Source organism: Suncus etruscus, chromosome 5 (assembly GCF_024139225.1).
Source record: "Suncus etruscus isolate mSunEtr1 chromosome 5, mSunEtr1.pri.cur, whole genome shotgun sequence".
Taxonomy (NCBI): domain Eukaryota; kingdom Metazoa; phylum Chordata; class Mammalia; order Eulipotyphla; family Soricidae; genus Suncus; species Suncus etruscus.
This window is the reverse complement of record NC_064852.1, coordinates 77,210,968-77,232,821: the sequence shown is the minus strand read 5'-3', so window position 1 is coordinate 77,232,821 and position 21,854 is coordinate 77,210,968.

The window sequence follows — 21,854 nt, the reverse complement described above, 5'->3', positions numbered from 1 at the left end:
CAACACAGCTCACTTGTATCTGATTACTCTGGACAAGAACTGGGTGTTGAAATAGGATAAAGTGACATGGCATGGCACCCTCATTAACAATAGTTAAAACCAGTGTCAAAAAAGAAGAGAGATAGAAATATATAAAGACAAAGAGAAAGAAAAAGAAAGAGAGAGAGAGGAGAGAGAGAGAAAGAAAGAGAGAGAGAGTGCTAAAAAACCCTCCCAGAGAAGGTAGGTAGGAGGGAAACTGGGGATATAGGATCTTGGTAGTGGGAAATGTTTACTGTACTGCAAGTCCAAGTGTCTAAACAGAAAACAAAAAGGAGAGAGAGAGAGAGAGAGAGAGAGAGAGAGAGAGAGAGAGAGAGAGAGAGAGAGAGAGAGAGAGAAGAAAAATATATGACCCAGAAACAGGAAAAGGAGAGTGCATTGGGAAGAACAGAAGGATATTGGGGACATTGGTGGCAGGAAATATGCATTTTAAAGATTGTTGTAAATTGTGTGACTGTAACTCAATCATGAAAAACTTTATCAGTGAGAAAAAGAAAACCAACTGTATTGTGAACAACCTGATAATTACAGTATTCAGATAAACAAATAAATCAATCCTGGTTTCCAGGTGACATTCACCACTAAAAGAATCAGGACTTCTTGGAGAAATGGCCAATTTCAGAAGTATTTTGGAAAGCTACCTGATGAGTGTTGAAAGTAATGCTCAATGGGTGATGTCACATCATAAGGACATTCCTAAAAGACACATGGCTTCTAATGTCCCAAACTAAGACAACTGGACATTGAAATAAGCAAAGATAGTGGCAGACTATAGATAAGTTAATTAAATGGGTTCCTCTAAATCCATGATAGCATGAGTTATTTAATAAGTGGAAGAAAATAAATATGTTATTATAATATACAGTAAAAAGTAATGGTAAAATTGTGCATTAGAGTAATGATTTTAGTAAGAAATATTGTTAGATGTAAAACTACTGAGAAAATAGAATGAGATTTTATTTATACATATATGTGTATATGTGTATGTTCTCACAAAATGTTAATTTCAAGGTAAGAGAAGTAACTTTGTAGTAGAAATATCTAGCAAACACTTTCCCCCTTTTTTTTTTTTTTTTTTTTGGTTTTTGGGCCACACCCTGTGACGCTCAGGGTTACTCCTGGCTATGCGCTCAGAAGTTGCTCCTGGCTTCTTGGGGGACCATATGGGACTCCGGGGGATCAAACCGCGGTCCGTCCTAGGCTAGCGCAGGCAAGGCAGGCACCTTACCTTCAGCGCCACCGCCCGGCCCCTTCACTTTCCCCTTTTTTTAGTTTTGGGTCATACCCAACAGTACTCAAGATTACTCCTAGCTCTCTCTACACTCAGGGATCAATCCTGATGAGGCTCCAGGGTCCATATGGTGTTTCAGGATCATATTGGGTCAACTGCATACAAATCAAGTGCCCGACCTGCTGTACTATATTTTTTATACCTGAAGAGACCTCTTATTAGTACTAAAAATTAAGATTATAAATGGGATTAATATAGCATCAAAGAATATGCAAAAGCCATACTTCTGACATTACTGCAAAAACTCTATAACCTGTGTTTTATCATAAAATAAAAACTTTGGACAAATTAAAATTGAGGTTAATTATAAAAACAAAATGCTATGCAACCTTCAAAAATATCAATGGCACTTAGTTTAAAGATAAGCAGAGGAAGTTTTATAGAGACTATAAAGGCAAGCAGAAAGTGTGGCACATAATCGTGGCATTTTAGAATCTTCTTGACAGAAAGGACATCTCTTGAAGCCATGTAAGTTGATCTGGTTGAGGGTTGACAATCCAATTCTTTTACTCTAAAACCAGTTTTGTTTGCCTTAACAATAAGTAAATGTCCAGACAGCTTTGTTAATAATATTCAAAATGTAAATATATCCCCATTGAGTAAATAAAATGGTAATGATCATCATTTATAAAAACAAAAATAAATAAATACTTGCAATAACTTGTAAACCTTAGATATATTATAAGAAAACTCAGTTACAATTTTCATTCACAGTTGGTGAGATTCTTACCTGGCCCATCCATCTTCTAAGGAAAATAATATGAGTATATCTTTAAAAAAAAAAAAGTAAGAATGAAACTCCCATTTAACCCAACTAGCTATTCCATTTCCAGATGCCTACTCTCCAAAACTAAAAATAATTATTTAAAAATATATGTCATGACTATATTCATTTTAGCTTTTAGAATAAACAAGATCTGGAAGCAACACAAATATCCAACAGTCGAATATGTAGAGAAGTTACATAAGCATAATGGAATACTATGCAGTCACAAGAAAAAATAAAATCATGCAGTATTTGTCAACTTGAATGAGATTGGAGAGTATCAACATGACTTAAATAAGCCGGAGGCATAAGGACAAACTCAGGATTATCTCAATCATCACTGGACTATAGACAAACAAATCAAAGATATGGACAATATCAACTGATCTAAACCTTGAACAGTAAATTGCAAACAAGAGTGTTGGTCAGGAGGAAAGAGATAAGGGAACACTTAGGTTGACTGAAATAATATGAAAACTTAGGTGAAAGAAATGGAACACATGGTTGATGGCTAACAATGAACACCAAAACCATAATCAATAAATGTGGGACGGGTAAGAGAAAGGAAGGTCAGAACAGAAGTGACCTAAAATCAGGGGTACCATGAGCATTTCAGTTATAATTGTGCGCACTAATTGTGCACATCAACGTCAGAAACTTAAACATTGTTGAAACCCTATTATTTAAACAATAATATGGTCCAGCTGTTATTTAGCAGTGTTTTGTTCAGTTTCCAAGTGCTGGCAGTTTTCCCCATCTTCCTTTTGTGGTTAACTTCTATTTTTATGGTATTGTGGTCTGAGAAAGTACTTTGCATAATTTCTATATTATAAATTAAGTATGTGATCTATCCTGGAGAACATCCCATATTCACAAGAGAAGAATGAATATGTATTTAACATTTGGGTGATAAAGAAGACTTTAGACGCACAATTACATCTACCTATTCATATCTATATATCTATCTATTATAAAATCTCTGTATAATTCAAATTCTTCTAGCTCTCCACTTAGAATTTTGTATCTTCACAGATGTTCTATCTTATTGATCTGTTTCTGGTGACAAAAGTGGACTGTTGAAGTCACCAAACTCTCCTATAAAAAGGCATAGAGTAGCTAGGTAAATTGGGAAAGAAAATCTGTCTATTTGATGCTTACAGGAAACACCTAAACTCACAAGGTAAATACAGGCTTAGAGTGAAAGGATAGAAAACAACCATTACAAGCCAATGTTACACACATATACAGAAAGAGAGAGTTGTGGCAGCTGTATATAAGACTTAAATCAGACCAAATAGCACTCAACATAAGTAATGTAGAGACAAGCATGTACTTATTATTGGTTAAAGAAACAGTAGATCAAGAATTACTAACTCTGATAAAATTTATACACCACTTGAAGGCCAGCAAAGTTATAAAGCTTCTGTTCACAAGCCTAAAAAAAATACATTGACAGAATGCAATAGTAGTGAGAGTCTTCAATACCCCACCTTTGTCACTGATAAGTTCTTGCTTGGTTCCCACAGCAGATTGGGCTGTCCTCCCATAAGTCAAGTCTCTCTTATTTCTTTTTCATTCATTGGTTTTAATGAAACTCCATATGGCCACTAGTTCAAGCTAAGAAACTTCTCCAGATGTGGGGTCTGGGCTTTCAACTCATGCAGCTGGCTTGTGCCCTCAGGTCCAGCTTGTGCTCAACCCCAGATGGATCATTGACATCTCATGCTGATGTTTGACCTTATTGCTTGAGGGAAATAACAGAATATTATTAACATACCATAAACAGATCTTCTAAATGCATGGTCTCCTGGTGAGTTGCTCCATTTTAACCAGGGCTCAATTTTAACTTTAGTAGAATGACATTTTCAATTATTTCTGTTTTTCATAAAGCAATTTTATTATGCAGTCTTCTCAGAAAGTCTTCACCTATTCCTGTGCTTTCATAGGGCAGGAAAAGGGGAGTAGGTGGAGAGAAGTCAGATGTAATGGTTGAAAAAAAAAGGTAAAATAATAGGAAGGTGGTTTTTAAAGATGCTGATTCCCAGAAATCAAGAAATATAAAAGTTTCAATATCACATTACATTTGAATCATAATCTTGTGCTTTTTGTTGGTATTTTGATCCTGAATAAAAAAAAGTTTAAATGCAAATATAATGACAAATTTTTATTTGGGAAGAATGTTGTATGGTTTGCATTTTTGCCTCTAATTAAGCATATAACAAATACTTATTTTAATATTAGTACTTCCTTTTTATTCAAAATTAGGACAACAATAAAAAGTCAACCAACTGCTCAATTAACTAACTGAAAAAAATAAAATCTGTAAAAAACTAAACTATTAATACTAACAATTAGTAGTTAGTATAATCTCAGAAATGACCTTAGCTTATTCACTAGCAAAACAGTAAAAGTAAAAAAAAAGTGGAGGTTGAGGGCTGGGACAGTCAAATATGTATATGAAAATATGTATATCAAAAAGGGGGTAGCCCCCCAAAAAAGGGGAGCAGAGGGATAGTACAACAGGAAGGGTGCTTGGCTTGCAGGTGACTGACCTGGGTTCAATCACCAGTACTCCAAGCCCACCAGGAATAATACCTGAACACTTAGCCAGGATTAAAACATGATCACTGCTGGGTGTGGCAAAAAATAATTTAATCCTAAAGTAAAACAGTTCTGCTTACAACCTGTATTAAATTTAATTTAAATATTTTATTGAATTAACATTTTTATTGAATTGCTGCTCCACTAAACATGGTATTAGACAAGCCATTATGTTTGCACAGAGAGAATGGCTAGCAGTAATTAGTTTCCTAAAACTGAAAATGAAATGATGGCTGAGGTGCCCCCACCTACATCCTGCCATCCATCAGGCCTAACTACAGTGAACTGCAGTATTTTTTATTATAAATGTAGATTGCTACATTTTTTTCCCTGAAAGTACAAAGAATTAAGAGTGGGGGGGGAAATGCACTCTAGCATCCATCCACCTAGTATCCTTCAATCAATAATCTTGGGTGTTTATATTGGAGTTTTCCTACGGTACAATCAGATAGCACTGGGTCATGAGTTGAATGCCATTTTCCCCAGATTCCCAGGCTATCAAAAACTTCATTCCTATGCTATTCAACCCAGTGTTTGATAGCATTCCCTGGCTATCTTTTTCCCACCTTTACATTCTTATGCCTCATCCAGAATTTACTGTGTATCCATGAAAACCATGAAACTGAAGACCTCTGCCTAGGGTATATTTGAATCATTTCAGTCATTACTCTAGCCACACTAACTAGAACAGTATTTGACTGACCAGTGACCAGTGACTTGTTTTGAGACCTAGAGGAGTGCTGAATAATGAATATTAATGAACCCAACAACAAATTCCTTAAAACCCAGTAGATAATGACAATAGAAACTAAAAGGCACACTGGTGGGTAGATGGGTGCAGAGAAATGATACAAAAGCCAGTGGCACTTATATTTTCACTCCTAAGGGAATCAAAATTTTATGCATCAAGTTTTTATTGCTAACAAATCTAGAAATAAACACAATAATTTCTGCATTTAACACATTGGCTTAACTAACTACATTTTCTTTCTAGAAGTAACAATATCTTATACATTTAAATATATTATTTCAAGTTAAATTGCACTACTAAGATGTTTTACTCTTATGTGATGTTCCTAGGGTTCAATAAAGTAGGTTACTCTAGTATTTTATCAATTATACTAAAAAGCCTCAAGCTAAAATTTTTCAAATTTTAAGACATTAAAAAAATATAACTTCCACTTGCAGTTTTCTTCTTCCCATATTTATATGATTACAGTAAAAAAAAATTCTTGAAAATATCAGCATTTTGCTTGAGGTTGGAAGATACTTAACATATTTTCTCTAAAATTACAGCCCAAGTTGCAGCTAAAAATTTAAGCCCACAATTTGAGACTGAAAAGAGATTTGGGGATTCTATGAATATAAATAATGACCATGATCCTTAAAACTATTTACAAGGAAAAAACTACATTTTCTAGCCTTATTGATTATAATATAGATAACAATAATGCATTCAAATTTTAAGTCTGATTATAGCCATTATCTTTGTTCTCCTTACAGAAACCCAATAAGATAAGCAGGGCAAGGCAGATATTATTATGTTACACCTGAAGCAAGAGAAATCAGATACACCAAACACTTAGATTATTTCAAGAAGGTTAAAATTAATTGTCAGTAAAGTCAAAACTTTCTGCCTGGTATCTGGTACTCTATGTCCTCTGGTCCTCTGTTTCTGTGCAATTGGGTTACTTGTAATATGTGGCTAAAAATTAGGAGTCCCTTGGGACTGAGTTGAAGCTCATTGGTTGATTGCAGGCTTCAAATATTTGAGGCCCTGGTTCTATTTGCAGTGCACACACATGTACAATACTGAAAGATACTGAGGGTAGAGGTCATGCTGTCTAGTTTAATGACTTTAAAATGTGATATTAATGTGGGATTTTCAAATAGTTATTTATTAATAACATTTATTATATAAAATATTAAAACATTTTAATAAATCAATAGATTTTACTTTGTTACTTGTTGGTTTAAGGGCTACACCTAGCAATGCTATGCACTCAAAAATTACTTCTTGTGTTCGTATGCAAGGCAAGTGCCCTACATGCTATACTATCTCTCCAGCCCCTGGCCCCAAAGATCAACTTCTCTCTCATATGTTCAATATTCTACTTTTTCTTTTTAATTAGTTTTTAATTAAACTTTGTGATTAAAAATTGTTTATAATTTAGTTTCAGTTTTATAATGAACACAACTTTCACCCATGTACATTTTCCACTACCACTATCCTCTGTTTCCCTAAGCCCTTCCCTCTCCTGCCTGCTTCTGGGGCAGACATTTTGCTCCTCCTTCCATCTCTATTTCTCTCTCTTATTCTCTCTTTTTTTTCCTACTGTGGTTTGCACTATTTTTAATGAAGGGATATCATGCATATCATTTTATCTCCATCCAACACACAGTCAATTCCAATTATCATTGTCATAGTGATCTTTGACCTAACTGAAATGCTTCACTATTCGTGGCAAACTTTCTATCATTCTTGTTCTGGTACTCCTGACCCTCCTCTCTATTGACTTTGGATATTATTACTACATTATATTTTATTTTCTTATATCCCATAAATTAGTGAGATTATTTTATATCTAATCATCTCCCTCTGACTCATTTTATGCAGTATAATACTCTCCATATTCATCCATGTATAAGAAAATTTCCTGACTTTATGTTTCCTAACAGCTGAATAGTATTTCATTATATAGATGTATTGTAGTTTCTGTAGCCACTCATCTGTTCTCAGGCACTTGGGTTTTTTCCAGATGCTCACTATTGTAAATAGTGCTGTGATGAACATAGTAGTGCAGGTGGCATTTTTGTATTGTCTTTATGTTCCTAGAATATATCCCTAGAAGTAGGATTGCTGGATCATATGGAAACTCAATGTCCAGTTATATGAGGAATATATATATATGTGTATGTATATATATATATATATATTGTTTTAAAAAAGACTGGACAAGTTGGTGTTCCCACCAGCAGAGAAAGAAAAGTGCCTTTCTCCCTGCATCTATGCCAGCAGTTGTTCTTGCTCTTTGTGATGTGTAGTGTCTCTGTGCTGTGAGATGGTACCTCATTGTTGTTTTGATTTGCATCTCCCTGATGATTAGTGATATAAAGCATTTTTTCATGTGCCCTTTGGCCATCTGTATTTCTTCTTTAAGAAAATATCTGTTCATATCTTCTTCTCATTTTTAGATGGGGTTAAAATTGTTTTCTACCAGTGCCTTGTATAACTTAGATATTAAACCATTATCAGATGGGTATTGGTAAATAACTTCTTCTGTTCTGAAGGTGGTCTTTGTATCCTCATCCTCATTTCAATTGAGGTGCAGAAGCATTTCCGTTTAATGTTGTTTCATTTGTTTATCTTTGCTTTCACTTTCTTGGACAGTGGTGTTTTTTCTTTGAAGATTCCTTTAGTTTCAATGTTATGGAGTGTTCTGCCTACACTTTCCTCTATGTACCTTATGGTTTCAGGTATGATATAAAGGTCTTGAAGCCATTTTGATAGGACTCATGTGCATGGCCTTAAATAAAGGTCAAAGTTTGCTTTTTTGCATGTACCTGACCAGTTTTCTCAACACTTTTATAGAGACTTTGTTATAGGGCCTTTTTCCATATAGTCCAGAAGTACTTGCCAGAGCAATTAGGAAAGAAAAAGATATCAAGGGCATTCATATCGGAGCTCTCACTGTTTGCAGATGACATGATACTGTATCTAGAAAACCCTAGACTCTTCAAAAAAATCTTAAAACAATAAACTTATATAGTAAAGTGGCAGGCTACAAAATTAATACTAAAAATCCAGGGCTTTTCTATATGCAAATAATGAAAAAAGAAAGACATTAAAAGAACGACCTCATTAACAATTGTGCCTCAGAAAACCAAGTTTCTTGAAATCAATCTAACTAAAGAGGTTAAAATCTATACCAGGAAAACTACACTGCTTCAAGAAATAAAAGGGGGAGAGATAGCACAGTGGTAGGGTGTTTGTCTTGCATGTAGAAGGACAGTGGTTCAATCCCGGTATCCCATATAGTCCCCCAAGCCTGCCAGGGGTGATTTCTGAACATAGAGCCAGGAGTAGCCCCAGAGTGCTGTCAGGAATGACCCAAAAATAAAACAAAACAAAAACAAACAAACAAACAAACAAAAAGAAATAAAAGAGGACACAAGGAACTGGAAACATATACCTGCTCATGGATTGGAAGGATTAACATCATTAACATGGCAATAATTTTCAAAGCATTCTATAAATTTAATGCACTTTATAAAATACCATGGTATTTTTCAAAAAAAGTGAATCAAACATTCCTGAAATTAGTATGGAACAGCAAATGTCCATAAATAGCTAAAGCAATCTTTGGGAAAAAGAAGATGAGAGGAATCACTTTTGCCAATCTTCAATTGGTCTCTAAAGCAGGAGTCACTAAACTAGCATGGCACTGGAATGAAGACAGACCCTCAGATCAATGAAATAGACTTGAATATTCTGAGATGGACCCAAAGGTATATGATCAATTAATCTTTGATTAAAGGGGCAATAAATACAAAATGAAACAAGAAAAGCTTATTCTGCATTTTATTTTTTAAGAAAAGTAGGAAAGCAATCTTTCATTTTGAAAATGAAAACAAGATTTCAATTTTTGTGAGGACAAACTGACAACACTGCATCTCATAATATTCCTAACCTAATGAAAAGAAGATATTGACAAGAAAGTATGACTTTCAAATATATGTTAGAGTCTTATGCACTATTGTTTACTATATAAAATCATTATAGTTTGAAGCCTATGTGATCTATTTTAAAGTACTTTGGAGGCCAAAGTAATAGCACAGCAGGTAGAGCATTTGTCTTTTACATAACTAACCCAGGTTCAAATGCTAATCCACCATTGTGTGTGGCCCAAAAATCAAATGAAAAAAAAATTTTGAAAAACTCTTTGGATATATTTAAATTTCTAGCACTTTATTTTTATAGCTATTAAACAAAAGAAAATTTCTACTAGAGCTTTTTCTGTTAGGGCAGTGGTGGTAAGGAGGTGGAAAGCTCCCAACAGAGGTTCTAGGGGCAACTCCCTGTGATAGTGACAAACCTGGCAGACAATGCTGAGCTGCTCGGGCCCAGACTTGCTGTGAGGCACTAAAGCCACACCTGGGGATGTTAGGGGGTGGGAAGAAGGCATGTGTTGCTAGGGATTGAATTCAGAACTTTTACATAGCATTCTAGCCTTTTGAGGTATCTTTCCAGGATTTTGAGGGTTTCTTTATAAGGAAGGGAAACTTTGGAATTAAAGCATAACACCTTCCTTACTCATGTTGGTTCACACTTAGGAAAGAGACCACACTAGTTGCAGATAAACTAGAAATGGTTAGATGATCTTTACTTCTGACCAATAAATTAGGTAGCTTAAGGATTTCATAATTACATGCCACAGGCCAGATCTATTACAGATTATATGCCCTTTTCAGAGAGTCATATCAATTATAGTCTATGGCTTTGGTGCACAGACAGTCGCTGCTGCTTTTTACAACAGCTGAATCTTCTCTTATTCTTGAATATTTATTGGCAGATGTCACCATTAGATGACATCTAATCTACAGATTCTGTGACATCAAATGCTAAAATGCAAGCCCAGAGAACTCATCTGGTAAAATCCAAAATCCTTTGCACCAATAAACTTAGTCTGAATCTCTTTCTAGACAATGTTTCTTACTGTGAATTCACTGGGTAAACATTGTTTTCCTTTTTTTCACAAGGTCACCTTTCAAGCCCCTGTGGAAATTTTTGAATGTGTTTTGGGTTTAGGCTGTCAAAACATATTCCTCAGGTCACAAATCATTCCTTTTCCTTCTCCTGCACAATTCCTAGAGCTCACAACAAGATGCATTTTGAGCAAAGAAATTTTAAATTAACATTGATTTTTCAATATGGACTTAGGATCCCAATAACTAAGAACAAATTCATCTGTGAGGGTTATCAGCAACCTCTGACAATAATGTTTCTTGGAAAAGTCTTATGATACCAAATTTAGATGTGAAACTGTTTCATTAAATTTTGAAATTATTGCTACATGTATAGTTGCTTTTCTTGAACTTTAATATACTGTGTTGATTGAAATCTAAGGAACATATCCTGGATAATTTTTACCAATAGCTCTTGTTCAATGGAAGACACACAAGAAATCAATAAATGAATGAGCAAATAATTAAGATAAGTCACTTAACCTAGAATCCTTTAAGCACATAATGTGTTACAATAAGCATTTATATAACAGTTTGTGTTGGACTGTAAGATGCCATTAAAGATAATATCTACAATGAACATTGGTTCTCACTAACTGTTGGTATCCATTTTTTTCAGTTGGCCTAATTTTCCTATAGACATCTTTTATTTCAGAATCCACATGATTCAGATCCTCTCTATAATTCATTGTCAGGAATGGGTACATAACTATCTTCTCTGTGGACTTTGCTTAGTTAGAAATAAAACTTTGAGGGGCCGGAGCAATAGCACAGCAGTGGAGCATTTGTCTTGCACACGACTGATCTAGGGCGAACCTTGGTTTGATCCCCAGTGTCCCATATGGCCATATGGTCCCCAAGCCAGGAGCAATTTCTGAGCACATAGCTAGGAGTAACACCTGGGAGTCACAGGGTGTGGACCAAAAAATAATTAAAAAAATAGAAAGAAAGAAAGAAAACTTTGAGAAGGTGAAAAATTATCTCCGGAGCAGAAACTTATGAACTTGATCTTTCCTACAGTATAAAAGTCACTGTGGCTTCTGTTGTGGTGTGTTGTGCTCAGACTTTACTACGTTCTTGACCACTTTCTAAATCTTATTATTGAACTTACTATTAACTTTTTCCAGCCTTTATCTTTTTCTTTTTTTCTTTTATTTTAAGAAATATTGTACCTTTCATACTGCTGTAAATAAAAAGAACTCATGCTTATGAAATTCCTCCTAAATGACTTACCTGAAGTAATTTTTTGTTTGTTTGTTTGTTTGTTTTTGGGCCACACCCAGTGACGCTCAGGAGTTACTCCTGGCTATGCGCTCAGAAATTGCTTCCGGCTTGAGGACCATATGGGAATCTTGAGCCACAGCTCCAACACCCTACCTGAAGTAATTTAAATGAAAGGGCTATTAAACTGTGATGGGCTAGGTTAAAAGACCAAAAAGAGGTTTTGGACTTTTTCTTGGTGGTAGATTTGGGGCCACAATCAGTAGTGCTTGGGCTTAATCCTGGCCCCACTCTTAGGAATCAGCACTGGCAGGTTCAGCGGACCATGTAAGATGCTGGTATTTAACCCAGTTTGGCCATATTCAAGGCCAACACCTACCAATCTAGAGTACTATTTCTCCAGCCGTATGGACCAAGAAGAAGTTTTAAGACACCATAATAAATAGTATAATTAAATGACTTAAATATTTCCTTCATGTATTAATCATAAAAACAGTGAAATTGATGGTTAAACAATATAATTAATAAGGTTGACTTCATAACTATAAATTGAATTCAGTTTGCCATAAAAATTGAATTTTGTATTTTAAAGACCCATAAAAGATTTAGTTAAAAATTATTATGATTTTTTTTTTAAGAATTCATACTGGCACAGATGCAGGGAAAAAGAGCCTCTCATTCACTAATGGTGGAAATATAGACTAGTCAGCCTTTTTGGAAAACAGTATGAATATTCCTCAAGAAACTGGAAATTGAGATTCTAGATATCCAGCAATACCACTCCTAGGAATATACCCCCCAAACGCACGCACACGTGCACACACACACACACACACACACCATAGAGAAAAGTCCTCTGCATTCTATGTTCATCGCAGCACTATTTACAATTACTAGAATCTGGAAAAAAATCCAATTGCCTGACAATAGATGAGTAGCTAAAGAAACTGTGGTGCATCTATACAATATGCAGTTATTAGGAAATATTAAGTCATGAAATTTACTTATATGTGGATGTATATGGAGAGTATTGTGCTTAGAAAAATGAGTCAAAGAGAGAAGGATAGACATAGGAGAATTTAAAATTCTTTATAGATTCATAAAGCACCCCTCAGCAATTTCTAGCAAAATAGGAATTACAAAGGCTATACTTTCTACTCACAAACCTTTATTTAAATGACCAGAAATTAGCTATTCATCTGTTAAAGGGCATCTCAGTTGTTTCCCAATTCTGGCTATTACAAATAGTGCTGTAATGAAAATAGGAGTGCAGAAGGCATATTCATATTGTGTTTTTGTGATACATATACACAATGCAATTTTAAATGCATTTGTATTTTAAATGCATGTATTTAAAATGTATTTAATAAATAAATATGTATTTAATATGCAGCCTTTAGGAGAGGTGGTCATAAAATTTTCCTACACATGGATGGAGATAAAAACTATTATGCAGAGAGAAATAAGTCAGAGGGAGAGAGATAGACACAGACACAATTTCACTCATCTATGGATTTTAAGAAAAATAAAAGACATTACTGCAATAATATAATTATTATTATTATTAATATTATTTCAATAATACTGAAAGACAATAGAAATGAGCTGAAAGCACCAGCCCACAAGATGAAGTTACCACAAAGAGTGGTGAGTTTAGTTACAGAAATAACTACACTAACAACTCTCATGACAATGATAATGAGTGAGAGAAGTATAATATGCCTGTCTTGAATACAGGAAGAGTTTTTAGGAGGAGGCAGATGGGGGGGGCATTGGTGGTGGGAATGTTGCACTGGTGAAGGGGTGTTCTCTTTATGACTGAAACCCAACTACAATCATGTTTATAACTATGGTGCTTAAATAAATATATTATTTTTAAAAATAAATAAATGACCAGAAATCAATTTCAAAAATGCAGACTGAAAACAATTTGAGGACCCAGGACGATGGTACAGGAAGGGTTGGTGATGCATTCTTTGTATGTGGGGATCCTGGTTCAATTTCAGCATTGCATGGTCCCACCAGAATTTTCAGATATAGTCCTGGATGCCTCTGATCTCTCTCTGCCAGATTGACCCTTGTTTTTCTCAGCACTGGCACTGGAGAGCCTGAGCAATGACACATCCTCAAGTTCTAACACTAAACCATCCCTCCAGTTGGTCAAGTGCCACTGGGTATGGTTTCTGGATGTGATTCCTACTTGCAAGTGCATCTCCCACCCCTGCCAAACTAAAATAATTTGAAGTGAAAAGAAAAAGCACTAATAAGTGCTCTTTGGAAAAATCCAAAATTATAAATTACTTAGAAAAGAGTGCTGAGAATTTGGTGTCTGGGCCCCCATAGAATTTGATCCCATATTTTTACCACTTCTCACTGCAGTTGGCCCTCATTCTCAGGCTCCATCATCTGCTTCACTATTCATGTATATATACTATCCTAACTTTTCTCACTGCTTCTGCTCTTGCCCTAAGGCTCATTTCTCACATAGTCACTTGAGAAGTTTTTCAAAACCTAAGTTAAGCTAGTTTATTTTCCTGCTCATTCTCCTTCAATAACTTGCCACTAAGAATGTTTTCTCAAAATGAAAGCCAAAAATTTATAAACTCTATATAAAACTGTACACTATATAGCTCACAGTGCTACTCTTATTTAGTTACCTCTTCTTCTAAGCTCTTCTGCCTGCTCAGCTTCAGCTACCCTGGTCTCTCTGAAGTTCCACAAACATGACAGGCGCATTTGTTACCTCACATATTTCCACCTGCAATGTCTTCTGCCAGGAAGCTCTTAACCTGGTTAAGGGCCTGATCCACCTTCTTACCTCCTTCAGATCACTGCTTTCTTGGAAATGTATTGGAGGATCTGATTACACACACACTTTTCCTCACCTACATATTTCTTAATAGCTCTTATAGTCCTCTAACCTACTGCACATTTTATTTATCTATATATTTATTTTATTATCTATCTCTCCCTTAAGAGATCATTTCTACAGAAGGGAAAGCTATACTTATTTATTCCTGTAATCCAAACACTTACAAGAGTACCTGTCATGCACTTGATTTTTTTTTCTTTTGTTGGTTTTTGTGTCACACACGGCAGCACTCAGGGGTTACTCCTGGCTCTTTGCTCAGAAAGCGCTCCTGGCAGACTCAGGGGACCATATGGGATGCCAGGATTCAAACCACCGACCTTCTGCATGCAAGGCAAACACCTTTCCTCCATGCTACCTCTCCGGCCCCCGCATTTGATTCTTAATCAAAATTTAAAGTAAGGTTGAAAAAATTAGAATAAATCAAAATGCCCCAACACAACTATTCAATATACTTAGGAATTAGACCTGTATACACACCTTCAAAATGTAAACATATTATTGAAAATTTTGGTTTAAAATGATAGCTTAGCACATCTGGTTTAATATTTTCTTAGTTGAGGTCACATTAAAAGAATTAAATCTTTTTAAAACTAAATGTAACTTCACAAGAAGAGAGATGAAAATAGGAAGGAAATGTTTTAGGTGACCAAAAAAAGCATTTATTAAAGATAAAAAATGGTAGGAAAGTTTTTTTCAAGAAGGAAAAGATTTTCATGAAAGAAATAAAGGAAGTCTTAGCTCAGAACACAAATTGGAGGAAGTGAAGCCAAAAAAAGAGGGTAGCCAGAGGGCTGCATGCAAGCGAGGTTAAAGCCAATAGGACAGAGGCTGGTCAATGAAGGTTGAGACTAAAAATTGGCGAATCATTTTTAGATGAAAACACTTAAAAATTCATCTACCCTACACTCCTCCCTTCCTCATGCAGAAGGGCTTTCAACCAGACACTTAATGCAAAGTCAAATAATTTGAAGGTTCTTCTCTAAACTAATGGAACCCATTATCTCCAGAGAATAGAGTGGGTGTTGGTGCTTCATGGTAAAAGTCTCTCCATTCAGCTTCATTCAAAGCCCATTTCTGACTCACACAAAAACCAGGCTTTCCAGTCAGCAAGTCTCACCCAGAAAAACAAAGCTCCCAAGAAAACTTTATAGTCTTACATCTTAAAAATATAAATGGACACAGAGATTTATTAGTCATATAACTAAAGCTTATAATATGAAAGGAAAGACTAGTAATAATATAATAATAGCCCCCCTTTGTTGCTTATAATAATAAACTTAGTCTTGTCTAAGCATATTCAAAACAAACACAAAATCCTTGCTACAATTGTATGATCTTTACATGCCCTCAGGAAACTGAAGCAGGTAAGTCTTAAGTAACTTGTATAAAGTTACACAGTTAACACATTAAAGATTGGATTGGTCAATTTCCAGTGTGCCATTATAACTTATTCAGCTATGTGTCTTCTTGATAACCAAAAAATAACTCCAGAGGAAAGATATAACTTAAGCAAATAAACTTTTGGCCACTGTACCTGTACCATTAAAGTTTACTCCTAATGTTCATGGGATGACTGAAAATTCTCTTGATTCTGGGGTTCACATAAAAGCTTCTAGGCACAAACAGCTGAGCTGCCAGGATCAGGTCTAGCACCTGAAAAAACTGTAAGGAATTTCAGAGCCTCATCTTACTAGAATGGGACTTGACCGGAAACCATTGAGCACTTTAACTATTAAACATCATTTTTGTTTTGTTTTGTTTTGTTTTGTTTTGGGGCTATACCCGGTGACACGCAGGGGTTACTCCTGGCTGTGCAATCAGAAATCGTTCCTGGCTTGGGGGACCATATGGGACGCTGAGGGATCAAACAGAGGTCTGTCCTAGGTCAGCCACGTTCAAGGCAAACGTTCTACCCCTGAGCCACCGCTCCAGTCGCACTATTTCATTTTTACAAAGAAGCTTTAGGGGACTGGAGCGATAGTGCAGCAGTAGGGTGTTTGCCTTGCATGCGGCCGACCCAGGACAGACCTGGGTTTAATCCCCATATGGTCCCCCAAGCCAGGAGCCATTTCCCTGAGTGTCAAAGGGTGTGCCCCCACCTCCAAAAAAAGAAGAAGCTTCAGGATTAGAAAAATAGCTCAAGTGGTAGAGCATGTACAAGGCTTAAGATGTGTTCAGGGGATGTTTGTGGTGTCAAAGCCAAATGTGCAATCATTTCAACCTGATGCCTCAACTCTAGATATTATGCCTTTGTATTTATTTCAAACATTTTCAGTTTCCTTCAGCAATGTTCTCTGTATTCCAATGCCTTCATCTTCTAGGTTAAATTTATTTCTAAATATTTTATCGGGTTTTTTTGTTTGTTTGTTTGTTTGGGTTTTTAGGTCACACCCGGCAGCGCTCAGGATTTACTCCTGGCTCTATGCTCAGAAATTTCTCCTGGCAGGCTCTGGGGACCATATGGGATGCCGGGATTCAAACCACCAATCTTCTGCATGCCAGGCAAACGTCTTACCTCCATGCCATCTCTCCGGCCCCCGATATTTTATTCTTTTGGGTGCTGTTACAAATTATCTTCCTAATTATCTTCCTAATATTTCTTTTAGGTTTGTTCGTTGCTAATGCATAAAAATACAATTAAAATTTGAACACTGATTTTTGTATCCTGTAAGTACTAAATTTATATATTAGAATTAATGGTTTTAAATAATTCTTAAGGAGTTTCTATAAACTATATAAGATCATATATCATCTATGAATATTTTTACTTCTTCAGATGCCACCCAAAATGATGGTATTTTAGTTCCTCTTCTTGCTTAATTGCTCTAGCTTAAATTTTTAGTACAAAATTGAATATAATGTGCAAATAAAGGTAACTTGGTCTTATTCCCGTTCTTAGGAAGAAAGAATGTAGTCTCTCATCATTGAATGCGGTATTAGCTATAGGTTTCTTGTAAATTTCTTTTATCATATTGCAGGCATTCTAAAGGATTTTTATTGTTTTGCAAAGTAGAATTCTACTGTCATCCAAGCTTGTAATTAGAGGAGAATGAAGGATTTAAGAACATTTTTAATCTTATAAAATATCCAAAATTTGTTTTTTATTTACCTTTCTATAAGTATTTATTTAAATATACACAACAGTAAAAGAAGATATAAAAATAAAAGGTAAATTTTGATTGTGCAAGATCCACAAAATAGATTCACTCAATCATAAAAATAATAAAAGAAAAACTAAAGAATGGCATCAAGCTTAGAAAGCAACCTGTCCAAACTTTTATATATTAAAATGAGAGGGTTCCAAGAAGATCAATGATAAGAGTTGAAAGTGTGTATATGAAGGTATTGAGCCACAAATAAAAAAAATCATGTGAACTAACCCAAAAACCTAGTAGCAATTAATGATATGTGGAAGCAAGTGGAAGGTTTACAAGGCAATATGAATTCGGTGATATGAAGTGCTAAAAGGATATGGAAGAAAAATACAGAAATATTGATTTTTTTAGAAAAAAAAAAAAAAGAGATCGAGGCTGGAGAGTTAGTACAGCATGTAGGTTGCTTGTCTTGCACACAGCCCTTCTGGGTTTTATTCTTGGCATCCCAAATTGTCCACTGAGCACTGCCAGGAGTAATTCCTCAGCAGTACTGGGAATGATATCCAAATCAAATAAAAGACGCAAAAGTAAAAAAAAAAAAAAAAGGTAATCTGTCCTTTAAGGAAAAAAGTTAGAATTGGTGATATTGGTATTTTTGAAGATAGAAAGAAATTTTTAGGAGAAATTGCCAGATATCTAAAAGTTCTATTATTGTTTAACTAGCTTCTAACTTTTGCTAAAAAACTGAACTGATTTATCACATTCAGTTCGTTTTAAGCATAAATTTGAATCTATGAATAAAGTTTTTCATTTTTTTACAGAAACCATGTCATTTCCCATACTCTAATTCTTTTCCATTTTCTTCCATCAGACAATCATGCCATTATGCTCTAGGGAAACAATTCCATGCATTCTTGACTCTAGTTTTGGTCCTTTGGTATCTGTAACTCCTTCTAATATGAATAGGCATTACATCAGTATCAAGGGTTCATCTAGTGTGGCATATAACATGAGATATGCTTATGATAAATTATTTGCTTTGTATGTAATATATACTATTCAAAGCTTCCTTAGAATTATAAATAGTTCTTGAACATGTTCTGTTCTTTTTGAAAAGCATTGCTGTATTTATATGCATAAATTCCATGATTCCTTCTAGCCATTTTGGACATATTGTATGTGACTTCACCAGAAAAGTAAAATGGAAAGCTAAGCAATTATCCAATGAATGTATTTAATGGAGACAGTCAGTCTGGACCACATAAGCAGTAAAACATTTTCTCATAATCCATTTTTAAAACTTGAGTTACCAATACAGACACCTTAACTTTTTAGTTATTTGTGTTTGTGTCACAGATTATTTGGAATTGGGATATCAGATAGCATTATTTTGTTTATTTTCACAGTAAAAGAAGAAATTGATCCATTTAAATACGTTTAATGTTTTAGTGAACATTAGCAAGTATAATCTATTTTCAGTATGGTAAATGATGTATCATAAGATCTAGATAAATTATGAAGATTTTTGCATAGCTCTTCTATGGACCTTCTTCAAATACAACTGTTCCTGATACACTGTAAGTAGAGAGATAAAAATAGATTCTCCATGGTACTTCATTTTTAATGCTGTCTACTTTTACTATGAACCTTGATTTCCAAGGATGCTGTGCAAAATATTTAAGTTATCACCCAAACAAAGGCATACTTTAGTTAATAAAGAAATAAGAACAGGTTATCCACTCATTCTTTTATTTCTATCTATGACCCCACTAGAAGCAAAAGGAAGAGTGAATACTTTGTCACCCTTTTCAGTTCTCATTCCCCCCTAGGAAAAAGGCAGTTCATTGGATTTATCCCTGCAGAGAGGTTTCATCTGAGAGCAATATATATATATATATATATATATATATATATATATATATATATATATATATATATATGTGTGTGTGTGTGTGTGTGTGTGTATTGCATATATATATATACATATATATGAAGCATATATATGCTTCTCACCAGAAAACAAAATGTGGATCCATCAAAACCTAGTATTTGATATATATACATATATATAATATATATCAAAAACTAGGTTTTGATGGATTATATATAATATATATGTACACATAAAAGACTAGGTTTTGATGGATTCACATTTTTGTTTTCTGGTGAGAAGCATACATGTGCAATAATATAATATAATATCAATGAAGAAAGATAATATAAAAATCTCACTTACTGGTCCAGAAATGTGGCTCTAGTGGTGGAGTACATGCTTGCTTCAAATGTGCAAAACTCTGCCTCAATTCAAACCCTCAGACCTGAATACTCCACAGGTACCACCTATTTGTATAGTCTTTTAATCTCTGAGTACCATGTGGTATATTCTTCCTCAAAAAATGTATAATTTAGCACTAGATATGACAAAGTTAAATGCATATTTAGTTGTGTACACACTTGCAAACAATTTTGAAATTAATTGATCAACAAAATAATATATTTGGGAATTCTCTCCAATAATCTTTGGATCTCTGAAGTTCTCTTGTTTCAAAGGATTTAAGTTAAAGAACTTCAATCATTCTCATTGTGTATACTAATGTATCACACCTAAGATATTTTATTAATTGGTTTGATATTTTATCATGTTTTTACCTTAACTCATAAGACCATATGCTACCTTTTCCTCTGTCTCAGAAATCTCTATTCTCATATTCTCCATGATAGGGTAGGAGGTGAGCCTCTCATTTGACATGCTCCATTCATCAATCCAGCTTCATATGTGGTTACTCCTGAACCTGAAATGTTGGTGCCACCACACTTTGAGCTTTTCACTCCCTCTTACTTTATTGATACACCATGGAAGCCATTTAAAATTTGTTACTTAGAGGGATGGCATTAAATCTGTATAATGCCTTGGGGAGTATTGCCATTTTGATGATGTTAATCCTGCCAATCCATGAGCAGGGTATGTGTTTCCATTTCCGTGTGTCCTCTCTTATTTCTTGGAGCAGAGTTTTATAGTTTTCCTTGTATAGGTCCTTCACATATTTAGTCAAGTTGATTCCAAGATATTTGAGTTTGTGAGGCACTATTGTGAATGGGGTTGTTTTCTTAATGTCCATTTCATCCTTATTACTATTGGTGTATAGAAAGGCCATTGATTTTTGTGTGTTAATTTTGTAGCCTGCCACCTTGCTATATGAGTCTATTGTTTCTAGAAGCTTTTTGATAGAGTCTTTAGGGTTTTCTAAGTAGAGTATCATGTCATCTGTAAAGATACCCATGACATTCTTCAAAGAAGTGGATGAGACACTTTTGAAATTCATTTGGAACAATAAACACCCTCGAATAGCTAAAGCAATCATTGGGAAAAAGAATATGGGAGGAATTACTTTCCCCAACTTTAAACTGTACTACAAAGCAATAGTTATCAAAACAGCATGGTATTGGAATAAGGACAGGTCCTCAGATCAGTGGAATAGGCTTGAATACTCAGAAAATGTTCCCCAGACATACAATCACCTAATTTTTGATAAAGGAGCAGGAAATCCTAAATGGAGCAGGGAAAGCCTCTTCAACAAGTGGTGTTGGCACAATTGGATAGCCAATTGCAAAAAATTGAACTTAGACCCCCAGCTAACATCATGTATGAAGGTAAAATCCAAATGGATTAAAGACCTCAATATCAGACCCAAAACCATAAGATATATAGAACAGCACATAGGCAAAACACTCCAGGACATTACAGGCATCTTCAAGGAGGAAACTGCACTCTCCAAGCAAGTGAAAGCAGAGATTAACAGATGGGAATATATTAAGCTGAGAAGCTTCTGCACCTCAAAGGAAATAGTGCCCAGGATACAAGAGCCCCCCACTGAGTGGGAGAAACTATTCACCCAATACCCATCAGATAAGGGGCTAATCTCCAAAATATACAAGGCACTGACAGAACTTTACAAGAAAAAAAACATCTAACCCCATCAAAAAATGGGGAGAAGAAATGAACAGACACTTTGACAAAGAAGAAATACACATGGCCAAAAGACACATGAAAAAATGTTCCACATCACTAATCATCAGGGAGATGCAAATCAAAACAACGATGAGATACCACCTCACACCCCAGAGAATGGCACACATCACAAAGAATGAGAATAAACAGTGTTGGCGGGGATGTGGAGAGAAAGGAACTCTTATCCACTGCTGGTGGGAATGCCGTCTAGT